Below are 19,200 nucleotides of genomic sequence, written 5' to 3'. Positions count from 1 at the left end.
CAATTCACCTTAACTCATACCTGGAGGCAAGCATTACTCTGATACCAAAACTAGTAAAAGATCAAAAAAGAAAGAAATAAAAGAAAGAAAAGAAGAAAGAAAGAAAGAAAGAAAGAAAGAAAGAAAGAAAGAAAGAAAAAAGGAAAAAGAAAAAAGAAAAAGAAAAGAAAACTACCAGCCAATCTCCCAAACAAACAGATATAAAGATCCTCAGCAATATGTTAGCAAAGATAATGCAACAAATCATCAAGAATATATGCCATGATCAAGTAGGTGTAATCCCAGGAATGCAGGAATGGTTCAACATATGCAAATCAATAAACATAATATATCGTATCAACAGAGCCAAAGCCAAAAATCACATGATTACTTCAATAGATACAGAAAAGTTTTTTGATATATTGCAACACTCATTCATGATAAAAAAAAAAAAAAAACTTACAGAAAATTTGAATAGATGGCCTTTATCTCAACCTGGCCAAAGCCATCTGTGACAAAACTACAGCCAACATCATATTAAATGGACAAAAAATGAAAGCTTTCACTTGAAATTATGAACAAGATGAGGATGTCCAATGCTATCACTCCTATTCTATATAGTTCTGGAAACATTATACAAAGCAATTAAACAAGAGAGAAAAATAAAAGGAATAAGGATAAAAATGATGAAATTATTATTTTTCACAGCTGACATGATATTCTACAAGGAAGAATCCAAAAACTCCACAAAAATTTCCATATATAATAATCAACTTAAGTTGCATATCTAGATGCAAAGTAAACACTCAGGAATCAATACCATTCCTGTACACAAATAACAAACTCACAAATAGAAAAATTAGGGAAACCACATGCTTCACAATAACATCCAAAAAAATGAAATACTTAGCAATTAACCTACAAAAGGAAGTAAGATTATACATTGAAAAGTATAGGATTCTGAAAGAGGAGACTGAAGAGGATATCAGAAAATGGAAAGCTATCCCTTGCTCATGGATAGAAAGAACAAACATTGTGAAAATGTTGGTTTCCAAAATTTTTATACAGTTTTAACTAATTCTAATCAAAAACAGTTAGCATATCTCACAAAATCAGAGAAAACTTTTCTGAAACTCGTTTAGGAACAGAAGAGATAATATTCTGCTTCAGCCTCCCAGGTTATAGTATTACAGATATGCATCACTATGTCTGGCTTAAAAGTTTTAGAAATTTAGCTGCATATTTTAAAATTGGGGAAATATAGGGTGGGGATAAAGCTTAATAGTACAGTGCTTACCTGGCTTGTCTATCAAGTCAGGTTTGGGGCTTGGGCCCCAGCACTGAGAAAAGAAATCAGATAATTTTCTATACAAATTTGGCTCTTGGTCAGAGAAGATGGCGGATTGATAAGTAGTAAGGTAAAGAACCTCTCTGAAACAGCTCAGATGCTGGAATTTACCACCATGGAGAAGACTGGACAATAGGAGAGGGATCCTCATGACCCAGAAAGAAACTAAGGGGAAAAAAAAAGAAAAGTAAAGTAAAAGAATAATAAAATAAGGAAAGAAAAGAAAAATTGGGATGTAGGGCTGGAGCCAGATGTGCTCTGACTGGAGCCAGTCCAACTCGTGGTCAAGGCACTATCGCTAGAGCCACAGTCATCCTGAAATCAGGGGTTGGTTAGCCCAGTGGAGAACAGAGCTGGCATGGAGACCTGCACTAACCCATGGTGAGTGCTTAGAATTTGTTCTTCCTGGCGGGGGGGTAGGGGGAGGATAACGGACTGGACCACATATTGGATTGGGCAGGATGCAACAAGGTATGGCAATGACTTCAGTGGACAGCTCCCTGCCCAGAGCAGACTGGTAGGATCTGCTTGGGCTGGGTCATATCCCTGGCTGGGATCCAATAGCCAGGGAGGAAATTGTCCCTGAAGTTGTCCTGAGCTGGTTCCTTCCACATGGCACACACTAATGTAGTGAAGTCTCCCTGCTGGTTGACTGGCTCAGAGGGGAGGGGCCAGTCTACATCACCCCTGCTTGCACCTCAGTGACCAGCAAACTGGAGAGGGCAGCAATCCCTAGCCAGCTCACTTTAGAAGAACCATAACCAATACAGAAAGGGGCTGGAACCTCTACCATACACCTTTATGGAAAAAACTAGAATCATGAGAAGAGAAAGAAAAAAGAAAAAGCCTCCAGCCCACAAACCAGGGAAAGTGGGTCCAGGAGAGGTAAATACAGAAGAGATCAAGGGCAGCAAACATGCAATATCAGATACAGCATCAGCTAATGTAAAGACATTAGCTTTGTGACATTATAGATGAACTCAAAACTGAAATACTAATTCAAATAAAGCAAGATATAAGAAGATTAAAAAAAGAAAATGCTAAGCACATCTCAGGAAGACACAGGTTGAAGAAAGGAGGAATACAGAAAAAGGAGAGAAAACTTAATGAAGAATATTGAAAAAAACCTAGAATACATAAAATAGATTCAAAGAGATTACCAGGAAATTAAAAACTCCATTGAAAGCTGGAAAAGTTGTCTGATAGAAACTAAAGATAGGTTAACAAAATTTGATGATATGTTTGCATTGTATGATCATGAAAGGAAAAAAATCTCTTAAAAATAACAAGGAAACAGGCAGTAACAGTACAAAGGTTAGAAAATGACAAGAGGATCTATAACTTAAGAATAAAAAATGTGAGTGAAAAAGCAGGGGTGAACACAAAGGAAATACAAAGGTTGTTTACAGAAATAATTAAGGAAACCTTCCTAAGTATAGGAAAATGAAATGATATCCAGATGTATGAGGCATACATAACTGCAGCCAGCTACAACCAAAACAGATCCCCACCCAGACATATAATAATCAATATACCAGAAATTTATCACAAGAACAGAATATTAAACAGTCAAAGAAAAGAAATAGATCACCTATAAAAGAAAAACCATCAAAATCACGACAGACTTCTCTTCACAAACCGTCAAATCAAGAAGAGCTTTGAGCAAAGTATTCCAAGCCTGAAAGAAAATATCCTCCAACCTAGATTGATGTATCCTGAAAAACTGTCTCTAGAAATTAATGGAGAAACAAGATGCTTCCAAGACAAAGAGGAACTGGGGGAATTCATAACCACCAATCCAACCCTACAGGGAATGCTGAAGAACATTCTAGAGAGAGAAAAATAAATACCAGTGTATCAGGAACAGTAGCAGAGAGGCCTCAATGAATGAGGCAGGCAGTGGAATGAAGGGGAAAAGTAGATAACCAATGGCAGAAAAATATCACAGCAGAAATGAGGCAGAGAAGGTTGGCTATAACCTCTAACATAGATGGCCTTGATACACTAACAAAAAGAAACACAGGCAGAGTATATCAGGAGATGAGTCCATCGAGAACCTCTGTATAGGAAATATAATTAACCTGAAAGAGGGTTTATGGACTGAAAGTCAAATGTGAGAGGGCAATGCTTACCAGAGAGAAATAGGGGTAGCTCCCCATCAGCTTCAGATAGATTTGACAGACACGGCACTTTATTGTAGTGGAGAAGTATTCAGCTATAATGAAGGAAAACTTGGAGGCATTTGTAGGTAAAGGAATACAACTAATGATCAAGCCTAGGGGCAAAAAGGTTCAAAACTGCTTATTCAAGTAGTGGATTACCCCCTAATCTAAAAACTAAAGGAGTTAGTAGGACCCAACATTTACAATGCACCCTGTGAAAGTGAAAGGGGAGGAATTGTCTAAAAAAGGAATTCAGAGGACATTGTTAATAGTGTATCAGGATTCAACATCCACATTATTCTCATTGCTCTGTTTAATTTGATTATATTCTGTTCCAATCTGCTACTTGTACTAGATTTGAGGGCACAGACAGCTTTTGAAAAACAGTAGGATACTATGGTAACCATCCTTAATTTCTTATTAACTTAATCTGAAGCCCTGTATAACTTATGCTGTCTTATTATGACTGATCTAATTTGAATCTGGTTCATTAGATAACTGTTTTTTCTTGACTGATTTTATTCAAAACTGTTATTATTGATAGTATCAAGTCTGAGAGTATAGGCAAATACTCAGAAGACAAGAAGATTCACTAGGATATCCACTCTGGTTTAACTATCATCTGCTTTTGAAGTCTTATAATGTCTCAATGTTTTGTTTTTATTAATATTGTTATGTACTGCTATGTTCAGTTATACTATGCCTGATGATATAGACAATTATATTGATGTTAACAAGAGACATCATAGGAACCATTGTAGATCATCTTGTATTGTGCTTTTATGTGTCTTTTTCATTTCATATTTTTCTAGGAATTTGTATTATTTTGCTTTGTTTTATTTTGTTTTTCCCTGTAATAGAGAAGGGATTGTTATATATGAAGAGACTCACGCATGTGTAGAACTTCTAAATAGTTTATGAGAACTGATTATATAATGCATGATGAAATGAACAACTACTTTGAAGAAAAAGAGACACTAAGGTACCCAGTGCTGATTTTGTAGTGCCATGACATGAAATCCAGCAATACTATTATTCTTTTTCAGAGTGATTCTAGTCTGTTTTGTTTTGTTTAATTTCAACATATGTGCAGGGATGGGCAGCTATTTCGAAAAGAATGAGAGACAATATTACAGTCATTGCTGATTTCCTTATTGATTGATCTTGAATACCTAAAATGCCCTCATCATCCTGTTCTGATCAGCTTTATACTAAGATGTTTTGTATGAATTCAATGTATGTGAAGATATGGACAACTATTTGGAAGAAAGCAAAAGACAGTATGATGGTGAAGAGCTCTTGTTGTCTTGCTTTGAAAACTGTGTCTCTTGTATTGTTTTCTTACATTCTGTTTTGTTATGTTTAATTTTACCCTCTTTAAAATAAAATTTTCAAAAAAGAAATAAGAGATCTAGAATAACAAAGGCAGTCCTGTGCAACAAAAGTAAAGTAGAAGGCATCACAATCCCTGACTTGAAGATATACTAAAAAGCTACTGTGATGAAATCAGTCTGGTATTGACAAAAGAAAAATGGAAATGAGGATCAAGTGGAACTGATTAGAAGATGCAGACACAATTAAAAACACACTTAGCTACCTTATCTTTGACAAAGGGGCCAAAATTATTCACTGGGAAGAAAGATAGCCCCTTTAATAAATGGAAAAACTGGCTTTCCACATGCTCAAGATTAAAACTAGAACCATGCCTATCATCATGAACTAAACTAAAGTCAAAATAGATCAAAGATCCACATATAATAGGAACACTAAATCTACTGGCAGAGAAAGTGAATAGAAATCTTGAAGACGTAGATATGGACAGAGTGTTCATGAACAAACCTCACACCACATAGGACATACTTCAAAGAATCAACAACTGTGATCTCATTTTATTAAAATTTCTGCACATCAAAAAAATCATTAACAGAGTAAAAAGAAAACACATGAATTGTGCAACAGTTTTAGCCAAGTGCTCCTCAGAGAAAGGAATTCTATCTAGAACGTATAAAGAATTAAAAAAAAATCAAGCCCCAAATCCAAAGACCCAATCCAAAACTCAGCATTTGAGATGAATATGCATTTCTCAGATGAAGAAATACAAATGGCAAACAAACAATTAAAAAAGGTGCTCAACATCATTGGTCATTTGAGAGATGCACACTAATACAAAACTGAGATTTCATTTCACCCCAGAAAAAATGGATATCCTCAAGAAATCGATTAATAAAAATTGCTGGAGGGATCCTGGGGGAAAATGAAACACTTCTCCATCATTGGTTGCAACCACTGTAGAGATTCCTCTGAAAAGTAAGATCAGAGACCCCATTCAAAATATCCCTTTGGGGTATTTTACCTAAAGAAATAAAACCATCTTAATATATATATATATATATATATATATATATTATATATATTATATATTTATAATATATATATATAATATATATATATATATATATATATATATATATATCCATGATTATAGCAGCACAACTTGTAATAACTAAGTCTTGGAAACAACCCAAATGCCCATCAACTGAGGAATGGATAAAAAAGAAGTGATATTTTATAGAATGGAGTACTAGTCAGCGATACAGAAGGATAACCTTGAGGCTTTTATAGGTAAACAGATGCAACTTGAGACAATACTCATAAGTGAAATAAATCAGATGCAAATGTGCAAACACTTTATTGTATTCCTAGTCTAAGAAACTAGAATAATAAACAAGATCCAAGTTGCACAACACATTTTATGAAATGAGAAGAAACTTCTCAAAAGGAAAGAACAACAGGGATGGGGATGTATCTTTATCTACGTCTCTATATACACACACATATAAGATAGATAATTATACTACTAATTTCTATTCATTGAAAAGAATGGTTTGTGATCATATTGTTTGATCAGTTTTTTATGCCTATTTCTTATAATCTGAGAAACTATTTTGAAGTTAACAGTATACAATATATTATCCATTGTCAATCTCCTACTATATTGTTTTGAAACTCTGTATCATTTTAATTTTTTCCCTATAATATAAAAAATGTCTTAATTATCTCAATGAATAAAAAGACTACTTATTAGAAAGTAGTATATTTTGGCAAGTGAAAGGTACATGGTGATATAAAAACTGCCCTCTTTAACTCACCTAATTCCTCTTTGGCCTTATTGCATCTTAATTGCTGAATGCTTTTTACTCCTCCAGACTTTTTGGAAAAATGATTGTTATTCTCTGTTCTCTGGATTCTTGGCTTGTGGCTATGGGGGTCTATGTCATCACAATCTGGTCAGTTAAGAAAGATCTGTTTGGGGCACTGCTGTAGTTCTTACTTGTTTACGATAAAAGGCAACATACTTCAGAGCCTCGGCATACATGTCAGGAGACCTGCCTTCTATTTTTGAAAGACCTATTGTCCACTGTCTTGTGAATACTGGCTCCTCATTGGGTCTTTAAATTCTTTTTAACTTGATTTTAGCATTTTTTATTCTTTATCTCTAAAATTGTATAATGTAACCATATTTCTTTGCTCAAATGATATGAAATACTTGGTAAAAAGTGCTTTCTAAATTATACTTATAAAATATCAGTAGGTATATTTGATTATTTTCAGATTTAGAAGTAAGCAGGTCATGGCAAAACAGTCATGGCAAACTAGTTAGCCATTGCTAATTTTTAAGGGAATAAAAATCATAAAGGTTGTCTTTTAGTAAGGTAAAACATCATTGAAATTCTCAACAAATGGTTCCATCTGTGGGCTTGCTAAATTTTTTTGACGAGATTGTTTGAGTAGTTTTTCTCCCCAATCACTCAACAGTTTCTGTGTAATCTAGACACTTTAAATGTTTCAATAATTCAACCAAGTGTTTTTTAAAAAAAACCCAGTTACTTCTCTTGTCTTTATTTCCTGTCAACTACTCAAGTTCAATAAAATACAAAAAGAAGATGAGTTAAGATTGTATAAAAGTGTCCCAAAAAATGAGAGGTTTGAAATTTAACGTTTCTCCAAATACGTCTGTTGTATTTATTGGTTTAGCCTATTTCCTAACATCTGGAAACCCCTTGCAGGGAGACCCTCGCAATGAGAAGAAATAAATATCTTACCAATCTGGGTATTTTATGCCTAATATAGATCATGTATACTCTGACAATCTGTTCTTTTCCTGTCTTTTGAGTCTCATTTTCAGTTCATACCCAGATCTGAGTAGAGTGTGTTCCAGATGGAGTATCTTTGTTCCATACTCCAAGTGGGGTGTATTCCACAGTATGTTCCATTGTCCTACATCTCCTGCATCTCCCAGAATGTGCCTGAAGACGTCATATTCCATGCTTTTTCGCAAGTCGTTCCCTCTGTATAAAATTCCATGACAATCTGTGCACTTCTGACAAATGACTGCTCATCTTTCAGTTGTATTTTCCTTGCTACTTTATTTCATCTCCATTAATAAATAACTGTTCTGTTTTATATGCTCTTCATATAACCTTGCAAGTATATATATATACTTTAAAACAGTTACTTATATTTGCAGGTTGATATGTTTTCCTTCTCTTTTCATTCTTTCTCTTTCTTTCTTTCTTTCTTTCATTCTTTCTGCACTTGGAATCAAACTCATGACTTCACATTTGTCAGGCAAAGCACCGTGCCACTGATCTACATACCTGGCCCAAAGTTCTTCTTAATCAAAGTACAGTATGATCTCTCAAAGACATCTAAATATTATTTCTCCTCTGTTGCAAATGATTGGACAATTGTATAGACTCAATAATTTCTTGTCTTATAAGTGAAATACATCAACATAAAGATGACAAAGAATATGCACCAAAGGGGTCAACTTTTAACTCTTTTAGTCACATTTTTGGCACTCTGTAATCAATTTATGAAAGGGAAAGATTGATTTTGGCTCACGGTTTGGAGTGTCGATTTGTTGCATGGTCCCTCAGCTTCGGCCCTGTGGTGAGGCAGCACATCACAGCATGAAATTTGTGGGACAGCAAACCTTTTCACTCTATGGCAGCCAGGAAGCAAAGAGACAGGGAAAGATGAGATTCCACAGGGCCCTCCCAGGGCACAAGTGCAATAGCCTAAGACCACATACTAGGCCCCAACTTTTAACGTGTGAACCTCCTTTTAATTGCTCTGTGGCTGTGGATCCAGTCTTTCTTTCTTTTTTTTTTTTTTTTTTTTTTTTTTTTTTTTTTTTTGGTACCAGAGATTGAATTCACAGTCTAGCGCTTGCTAGGCAGGTGCTTAAGCCACTGAGCTATACCTGCAGCCTGTGAATCCAGTCTTATATGCTTGAGTTTTCTGAGGCTGTTCCAGATTCAAACTATAGCAATGATTATCTTTCCTCATATAGGCGGAGAAAATGTTTGACTTTGTTGATTATATTTTGTTGGTACAAAATTATTAGGTACCCAATTTGCAAAAAGTGGAAATTTTGAAATCAAAAGTGATATTCTACTAATGTGACTCTTTTGTGGGCTACCATTCAAATCTTAAACTTTTGACTAATCTTTCAGTGTTCTATACACCTTTCATGGCAAGTTTCAACCCCATTGTCAAGCATTTGTATCTTTCTTAGGTTCTGAGCAACAGTCAGGTCTGTTTTACTACTTCCTCCATGATTCTCTTTGGATATCCAGGCACCTCAAACACACAGTATGAATCAATACTCATCTTTGGCTTCTACTTTAAATCTACTTCCTCCCCTGTATTACCATTATACCAAACGAATGATAATATCAGCTGCTCTAGAGGGAGGGTTCCTTCTTTTCTACAAGCTTCACATAAAATTATTAATGAACTTTTAAGGCTGTACATATGTTTTATGCAAGGAAATATACTCCTCTGAAGAGAATGGTTCAATGATTTTGATGAATACATACAATCATGTTAATTATAGTTCCAACTCAGAAAACAAAGCACAATTCTATAATGTTCCCAATGGCCCATTTCAGTCAAGTTCTCTTCACTTCCAGACTCAGACAAGTAGTCATAGTTATGTCATTACTGGTGAATTTTTAAACTTGTACATACAGTGCATAGTTTTCCATGTGTTCCTTTTTTAACAGAGACCTTTTTTATATTCACTCACTTTGTATCTGTGGTTGATTCCTTTTAAATGATGAATTGTATCCCATTTATGAATATATCACAACATTTTATACACACTCAGATTATTTTAAGTATGAATTTCTCCTTAATATTCCAAGAGCTGGAAAATCAAACAGAGAAAAAACCCAAGCAGAGACATTTAAAGTCACTCAGAAGTTCATGGTATTCTCTTTGGACAACATTTTTATCCATGCTTAATTGGTATTACTAATTTTGTGAGGAATATTTTTCTAATTTCTATTTTTGCTCATTTATGTTTGTAGTACAAAATGGTGATATTCATTATAAGGAGTTCTTATACATACATAATACAGCTTAATTCTTTTCTGTCCCCTCCCAACCCCATTGTTACTCCCCCCATCTGTCTCTTGGTCCATGTTATGAATTAAAAACTGGTGGTCAATTTAACACCAGTTGAATTAAATCAGCATGGTGCTGAGTGTAGATGGGCCACCTGAGGAAAGTTGCCAGTGTAAATAGAGATGTGGAGAAGCAGGGCTAGATGTTATGGGTTCTCCTAAGTGTTGCTGTTTCCAGCTGTTTGTTCTCGTGGAGGAGCCTGTCATGCTGGCTTCCCTGATCTGAATTCAGCCATTATCATCTGGGGAGCTCAAGACCTTGTCAGCGAGAGTAGCTGCAGTTCACTTTGGGGAAGCTCTGCTTCTTACATTGAGCATTGCTTCCTGCCTTTGGAGGGGAAGATGTGTGCTATTTAATCTCCAGGAGAAGCTTGTCATGCAGGCTTCCTGACATGTACTTGACTGTGCTTGTTGTCAGAGGAGCTCAGGAACTCCTTGTCACTGAGGATGGCTATGGCACTTTTCAGGGGAGCCCTGGTCCTTATTTTGAGTGTGCCTTCTTGGCTTCAGTGTAGAACACTCAACCTACCGGCACAGCTCCTTCATCCAGCTGGCATGGACTTTCTGGCTTCCACCACTGACCTCTGGGCCTTCCTAAGACATGCATAAAACAGACTGGTGTGAGTCCTTGTTGTGGGTTTTAGACCTCTAATTGGACTCATGGAAGGCATTGTCATGGGCTCTAGGTCTTCAGTTGGACTCATGAAAGGCATTGCTGTGGGATTCAGACCCTTGGCTGACTATTCTGGGTCTTTGGTGCTGTGAACAGATTTCCTGCACTTTTTGTTTAACTTTGCATGACCACCATAAACTAATATTATAAATTCTGTGCCCTGATTGTAAGTTTTCCCATCACAACTCATGACTAGACAGAAGTTGGTACCAGAAAGAGGGATCATTGCTATGACTGTACCTGACCATGTGGTTCAAGAGCCTTTGGAAATGGCTTGGAGGAAGAATTTGGAAAGATTTGGAAATGTCACCTGAATTCATGGAGCTGGAACAACTTATGCTGTTCTGTAGGGGAGATTCTGGTCAAAGCTCAGGAAACCAGAAGGCTGATAAGAAAGCCTGCTTGTAATAATCAGCTTGGGGAGGTTTCTGCTGGGAAGAAGGACTACATTGGTATGTTATGGCTTGTCAGAAAGTTTGTTTGCATTTTGCTTGTGTCTAGAGATTTCCTGAGACTGAGATTAAGGGCAATGGCTTGATTAATCTGATAAAGGAATTCAAGGTAGTTAAATGTTGGGGTGGTGGCATGGCTTTTTTTTTTTGGCGGGGGGGGGGGTTTAAACCAGATTTATGTTGTGAATCGAGAGCAAAGGGCCCAGCAGATAATTTAAAACTTTGTGAGTTTGGCCAGGAAGCTGCAGACTGTAAAGATAGAGCTGAGACTTCCATTGCTGAGAAAGAACAAAGAAATAAGAAAAGATGGCTTGGTGCCATCCCAGGAAGCAGCAGGGCCTCCACCTTTTACAGTATCCAATCTACAAAAGACCACTCTGAGGAGAAAGCTGCAGCGCAGGAGGCCACAGGAGGTTCCAAAATGGTGGCAACTATCCCAGATTCCATAATGGTCGCCATATTGTTAAGTTTTTCCTCACAGTCAGTTCAAGAGCTGAGTGATCCAGACACTCAACCCCTAAATCCTAGAGAAAGGGAAGCCTGGCTACTGCTCCAGCTGGCAGTGGACCTTGGCAGCATCCATGTGGTACTGGTTTTAAGTGCAAGGAAAATGCACAAGTTCTGAGATTAAGGCAGATTCCACCCTGATTTCAGAGGACCTGGGAGGCCAGAAAGTATGTCCCTGAGAGGGGCAATATGTAAAGACGTAAGGGTGAAGCAAAATTGCAGTGGAAAATCCAGAATTTTAAAAAAGCCAGGAACCTGGGTCATCCAAGGAAAGCTGCAAAAACCAAGGATAAAAAGCTTAGGAGACAAACTGTAAGAACTGGAAACCTTGAAAGTGCCATGGAGGTAAAGCCTTTTGGAGCTTGCAACCAGATTACTTCAGATGCTGAGCATCAAACTCTAGCACTTAATGCTCGCCCTGCTGGATCTTGGACTGCTTTGTTTCCAATGCTTTGTCTTCCTGTTTGTAACTTTTAGAACAGTAATGTTTATTGTGAGCCTTTGCATCCTGGAAAAGTTTAACCTTGTTTCATTTGTATAGAGGCTTACACTTCAGAGTTTGCTATAGTTCTCAGAAAAGAGTTGAGACTTGGACTTTTCAGCAATGCTTAAACTGTTAGCGCTTTGACAATCTTGGGGATGAACTAAACGTCTTTTGTACTAAAGATATACATGAGTCTTTGATGGCCCAGGGGTGGAATGTTATAGTGTGCTCCCATGGTCCCCACTTAAGCCTCACGTAATCATGGAAGGGGCTGAGTCTGACGTTTGTGTTTGGTTTGTTGTCTGGCACTGGGATCGGTGGTGTGAGTGCTACACCCACCCACAGGAGGAGCCAGGATACAGTGCAAAGGTGGGGAGAAAGCATGGCTTCTCTCCCTTGCTGGCTTCTCTCCCTGGACTGAGACCTCCAAAAACTATAAGAAATAAATCCTTCCTCCCTTCATTTTGAGTGTTAGGTATTTTGTCTCAGCAATAAGAGAAAAGTAACTAAGACAGTCCCCTTCCTCATTGCAAAATATGCTTCTCCCTGTTTCCTGCTATCTGTCTTTCATTTTGATCTTTATGTATTTATACTTTGTGACCCTAATGCTAAGTAAAAGAAAACAAAGCCAAGCTGAGGAATATTTCTCATCATAGTGAATATGGGTTTCTTGATAACTGAGAACCAGGCCTTTGCAAAGTGAGAAAACATCTTGTTATAATATTCATTTGCTTCTACCGAATTATAATTCTGAGCAAAAGGGAAGAGAAAGAACTCCAGTGTGGCAATGTGGAGTACTGTAAACTAGATGAAAATACTTGTGGACAAGTAATATTGATTAATTGGCTACAGTCTGAGTTGCTGCCTGGTTATTTCAAAGAGGTCAGTGGTCTACAAGCAGAAGTTAAATCTTTATATTGCGTATGTGTACTTGAATTCTGTTCCCTTTCTGTCCTACCTGGCTGACCCTCTCAGAGATGGAGCCTCATAATAGCAGCTGGTTTCCAATATGTTCTCACCGTTCAAGGATTAGGCCTGAACTGCCTGACCCACATCACTTGAGAGCTACATTATGAATTGCTCCTGACATCACTCTTCATTACCTCATTTATGGTCATAACTCCCCTTTCACCCTTGATGAAATTCTTCCTTTTTGGTTCTTCTCTCCAATAAAGCCCTTACCTCTTGGCTTTGCTATCTCAAACAGATACGAGTAAAGAGCATTCCTAGTTTCTGTGCCCAAATATAACGTACTTTGCTACAAATCTGTGTGGCCACTACTCTCATTAGGGTCACATCAGCTAGTGATAGAGATGCAGCAAGAGCTGTGTAAGGGAAAGGTGTTTTCCACTAGCTTCTATGCAGAGTATACAAAGAGAAACTGCAGGAAATGTGCAAGATACATGTACAGGTGCAGGTATACAGGTTACAAACGATTATTTTAAGTCAGGTGTGAAGGCATACACCTGTAATCTCAGCTCTCTAGGAGGCTGAGAATCAGGACAGTTCCAAGCCTTGCCTGGGCAATGTAGCAATTTAGCAAGACTGTCTCAATAAAAGAGAAGGCAGGGGCCGAAGATATAGATCTGTGCCAAGGCCTTGTGTTCAATTCCCTGTACAAAAGACAAAACAAAACAAAAAAGTATGTATTATTTTAAAATCTCACCAAAAGAGCAATCACCTAGTTGAAGATATGTCAGTGTCACCTTCCTAGAAAAGAAGCTTCCTTCCCTGTTTTGTTCCCCCCCCCCATGATTAGCATTTTCCTAAATCTTGTGCTTGCTTCCTTGTTTTTATTTGTAATGTAGGTCAGAGGTCAGAAATTTGTTTTTCTGAAAATGCCACATAATGTTTTAGACTTTAAAAGCCATGTATAGTCACTATCTTTTATTTTTCCTTTTCTCATGTTTTTAAAACAATCCTGTAGACCTTAGTCTGCTGATCTCTGGTGTAGATAATAAAGCAATACAGTTCTTTAAAATGTATGAACAAGTGATTTGATAAATGCACACTGTGTTCAACATCATGTCTGTAACATTTATTCATATTATTGCACATAGTTGTACTGGGTGACCTTTACCCCCGCTATATACTTTGAATGCATTCTCCACTTTACTGAAGAGCATTTTGCAATAAACTAGCAAATATTTTCACTCTTCCAGAGCTGTGTGTTGCAGTTCCCAGTGACCCTCATCCTTAGCCACACTTGATATTGACAACAAGCAGTTTTAGATTTTTGCCATTCTGCTCCTATTTGCATACTAATTGCCAATTGTGGTTTCATTTTCATTTCTCTGAATGTTAATGATACTGAGTGCAGATTTGCTATATTCCGTGGTCATTTGGATTTTCTGTTTTAGAAGTGGCTGGCTGAATTCTACTTTTTGTGTGCTGTGATGGGATGAGATTACACTACTCCAGAATGCAGCACATTGACCTACGGAATATTTTAATCTTCAGGAAATTGAGAAAACAGACAGAAATGGGGGATGGGTGGTGTCTCTGACCTTCTCCAACCCATCCCTTCTAAAGAGTGCTATAGGAACCAGAAAGGGTTCCCTTTGCACTTTCCCCTCCAAAGTGGGCCTGGAGCCCAGCTGGTCTTCCCCTAAAGAAGTTCCTAAAATGCTGAGTACTTCTCCCCAAGAAGAGTAAGGAGTTTATCACAGAAGACAGAGACCTGGGGAGGAATTCAAGCAACAGCTTATTATTCTGTCCCCCAGCTTATTCCATTAGAACATAACCAATTTGTTTAATCTTATATCTTTACAACTTTCTACTTCTTCATCACGCTTACAATTATAGCACACAGAGTTCTCTTTCTTTGAGTCTTCATTTCCTCATAGACTCTAGGTCACATTGAAAGATTCTTAAAAACTTTGTATATATTTCTTCTATTAATCTCTCCTTCAGTTTTTATTTTCAGACCCAGCTAGGGAGTCTAAGAAGGCTGAGGAAATCTTTCTCCTCAGTAGTGTTCTGTTCTTTTCTTACTGAATTGTGGAGGATTTTTTTTTTTAACTTTAAAAAAGTACATATTTGCAGTACATGCAGTTTACTATCATCTACTTTTTCTTGACAGTGCACTTCTGACTTTGTGGGTTTGTGATCATTTCTGCTGTTTGTGGCTGGTCTCTTCACTACTGATACCTTTTCTGGTGACAAGGTGCTCTCAGTTGTAACTTGTTTATTAAAATGCCCCTTTGTGATTATTGGCTTCCGTGTCCTGTTATAAATAGGGGTAGATGATCTATACAAGCACCTGCAGGTAAAAAACTTCATTGCAAAATGATCAGGGAAGCCATGGTCACTGTTTCACCCCCTGTGCCTTTACAGCCATAGACTCTGCTCTGGCCACCACATTCCTTCTCATCTCTTCCAAGGCTGGATGACCCATGCTGGCCCATCACTCTCCTGGATCAAGAAACTGCATGATTCTCCTTCTTAGCCCATCCTTTCTTCTCCAAACTATCCTGTAGAGCTCCACTGGCTGTTCAAACCAATTTTCACATCGCACCTGAAGAATCTTCACATGGAGCCTTCTGAATGGTGAGATCCTCTATTCTTTTATTTTCTACTGACACCTTTTTTAGCCCATGGACCCATTTACTCTCTGAATTTAACATTTTAAATCAATACACCTTTTGTCTATCTATTGACGTCTAGCGTGACTGATTTTTTTCCTATTTCTTTTGTTGGATATTTCCTCCCTATCTACCAATCTCAAGTTCACTGGTTCTTTACTTTTTCCTTGAGCTTCCTTGGAAAATTTCCACCCACAAAAATCTATATATGTAGTCATGACAGTTTTAAAATTTATCAAATATGTACTGAGCACATTTTGAAGCAAAAATTTTGTCTTAATGTTGCAAACAGCTGAGTTAGTTAGAAATATTATAGGCAATGAGACAGGGCTAGGTCCTCAAAGGAGCCTGTGCAAAAGTGCAAAAGCCCAGGTACCTTGCAACTGTCTGGGGGTGAGGGGAAGGATGGAGTGTGGAGCTTACACCTCCTGCTGGGGCCAGGCCTCAAGACAAAAGATCAAACAAATGCATCCACATCCTAAGGATTGATATTCTAAATAGTTCACTATCATCCTGAGGAAGCCAGGAGTCGCCATTCTAACCCCCTAGGGAAAAGTCAAGGCTCTCTAAGAATGCCTGCTTTCTACATGATTTGCTTTCCCGTTTGTCCTCAATTTAATCAATTTTACCTGAACTACTAATCTTATTGGCTAACTATAGTTATGTCCCACCTTATGCCCAACAGCTTTGTGAGGTCCCAGTTTTCCCCCACCATTACCCCATCATGCCCCATGATTTTGCTCTATAAAAGAGTGCTGGAAAAGATTCCTTGGCAACCCGCTCAGGACCCATTCTATCTCTCTCTCAGAACCTTTCTTTCTCTCAATAAATATATTCTACTCTTAACCTCCATTGTTCCTAAAATTCATTCTTTGATTTTAGAGAACATGAACTCACGGACAGAGTAGGTTGGGGGTTTCATTCCCCAATATCACTAGCACTCGTCATATGTTTAGTACTCCATGTATAAGCTTGGACTTTTTGATGTCAATTGCATTGTGACTTGCCACACTTTTCAGTCAAAAGTGTTTTTAGCATTCATTTCTGGTACTTGTCACAACTCCTGGAACCAATTAGTGAAGAAGTTGCCATTGTGAGTAAGTGTAACTTATTTTCCATGAAAGTTCACCATGTACATCTGTGTCATGTGGTACTCTTAAATGTCTTGTGAGGATAACATATATCCAAGGATGACACTGTGCAGATGACATTATACCCAATTTAGAGATGAAATCAAGGCTTGGGGACTTTAAACAACAGAATAAGGAAGACTGAGTAAGTGGTATGAATGAAAGACCTTGATGACTCAGTAATTGAATCTTTTAGTTGTAACTAATCAAGAACGTGTTAATGTGGAAAATTAGTGGAGAAAGACAATTCAGTGATGATGGATGTTATCAACAAAATAATTGTAATTGTACCCTGGACAAAAATATGTGTTTCTTAGAGTATTAGTATCAATTTATACACTATGTATTAGCATTGGTTTTCTCATTCCATTATTATATCTTGAAATGTATTTGCACAAATTATCTTAAACTCCATTTATTATATTATTTGCCTGTTTCATTTATGTGTTTTTTTTATTTTTCATTTTAATCAAAGAAACATATTTGGAAGAAATCAGATGCAGAATTTTCTTTTACTCAGTCACTCTCATTCATTTATTATAGAAATTTGTTTATCTGAATTGTTTATATCCATTATGATACAAAATTCATTAACTATACTAAGAAAATAAGTGTAGCAAAATCATCAAGAGTTAATGTTGTTAAAAAAAAAAGTGAAAGAAAATTCAAACAAGAACCTTAATAAAATAAATTTCCCTTGGATCATAAAATTCTTGCAAGCCAGTAAGTGGAATTTCCCTGGGAAATCTGTGTCATGGTTTATAAATTACTTTCTAATCTATTTACTTTTACTTTTATTTGAGATTTTAAATTTGGCTACGGACATGTTTCTCTTTGAGCATTGTGGTACAGCAGCATAAGCCAAAGTGGGACATTCTGGCGGTGTTACAGGGCTTAGATTATAAACGTGAGGAAGGCTAGGGATGCTTTCTGTTGAAATAGACTGTTAAGAACTTTGTCAAAGAATGAACTCTTACTGTAACCCACACCTCATTTGTCACCCTGATGGGCTGAGGAAAAGTGACATTTACAAACTGAGAAGGAAGGCACATCCATTTCAGCAGTCTGACACCCTGATATAATAACTATTTACCTTGAGAAAGAGGCACTGAGATTTCCGATTCTTGTGAATCTTCTCACTTTGGCACTTATTTTCTCACTCTGTCAAACAGCCCCAGATTAATGGAACAATTTGTTCAACAAATCATATTAGTAGAATGCACACAGGGTAAAGAGAGAGAGGCGGGGGAGCAGAAAACTTTCTCTCATTCATAGCAGCGGTATCTCTGCAAATAAAAACGTAGTTATTCCTGACATTTACAGAGGGACAATGTGAGAGGAAAAGGGTGTAATGACTTTGGCAGCAGAGAGATCACTTTGCAAGAACAGTAGTATTCAAAGGGGAATAAGATAAAGTTACACATAACATCTAGATTGAGCTTCCTTCTCGAACATATTTGTCAGGCACAGCAGGATCTGCTTGTGTCAGAAAGAAAAGAAAAGTTCCATTAAAATTAAGTATCCTATGCTTTCTACACTACTTGGATATGTTCCTTTCCAGCACACACTCCGGAAGTCTTCAAGAATTCCAGGAACATCATATTACAAAAGTGATGATCCGATTCCTGAGAACAGTCTTGAGTATGGGTGGAGGCATATGGTAGGCATGTGATGAACACTGAGATTGTTAATACTAATAGGCACTCAATTCACATTCCTGAGGAACAGAAATAAAATAAAATAACTGCCACAGCTTTGACATTCCTTATGCTTTGTACCTTTGTGCCAGTATTTTAAATGAATGCTTAGAACAGTCAATATATATCCTTACAACAAATCCTGGGTATTTTAATATGTGGTATTGCCTCTCTTTATACGTGCAAGATTCAGTGTAATACAGCATTTTCCCACTAACTTTCAAAAGCTCTCCAAGCTGGCTGTGATGTTCATTTTTTTGTGTTAAGAGTTGTCACTGTACTATTACACCTTACATCTTCAACAGAAGTGACACTCACTTGTCTCCTGTGTGGCCTTGGGTGTCAAGGGAAAATATAGCTTTGCATTCTCATGGCCCTTTGATTTCTCTTTCTCTCTCTCTGCCTCTTTTTTTTTTTTTTTTTTTTCTTTTTTCTCTCACACACCCTTTTAAAGGTTTTAGGCATATATTTGAAGTACAGGAGAAATCCTAAACACCTCTGGGTACAAAATCATTTCCTGGAGACCCCTATAATACTTGGAGAGGATGTTTTCTCTTTACTGACTTAGAGTTTTTTACTAGTACTCTTTTTTTTTTAATCCAAATTTAACCTAAAATATTAAAGGACCTGTCTAATCATCAAGAAGTAACAAATGAGAGCTCAGAATAAGATGCATTTCCAATGACATTGTCACCAAGGAGAAGTTCAAAG

At 37.2% G+C, this 19,200-nt stretch overlaps 1 long non-coding RNA gene across 1 annotated transcript in view; it reads right to left on the bottom strand.

Moving 5' to 3' along the window:
* LOC134476368 (uncharacterized) overlaps positions 1 to 19,200 on the bottom strand; it is a 70,660-nt gene that overhangs the window by 24,256 nt on the left and 27,204 nt on the right. Inside the window, exon 2 of the long non-coding RNA XR_010047947.1 lies at positions 8,395 to 8,494. This is a non-coding gene — a long non-coding RNA (uncharacterized LOC134476368). The remainder of the gene's footprint in view (positions 1 to 8,394; positions 8,495 to 19,200) is intronic.

Source organism: Cavia porcellus, unplaced genomic scaffold, assembly GCF_034190915.1.
Source record: "Cavia porcellus strain 051 isolate PalLab524CR breed Dunkin Hartley unplaced genomic scaffold, mCavPor4.1 scaffold_6, whole genome shotgun sequence".
Classification (NCBI taxonomy): domain Eukaryota; kingdom Metazoa; phylum Chordata; class Mammalia; order Rodentia; family Caviidae; genus Cavia; species Cavia porcellus.
The sequence above is the reverse complement of the archived record's forward strand: the minus strand, read 5'-3'. Positions and strand labels throughout refer to the sequence as shown.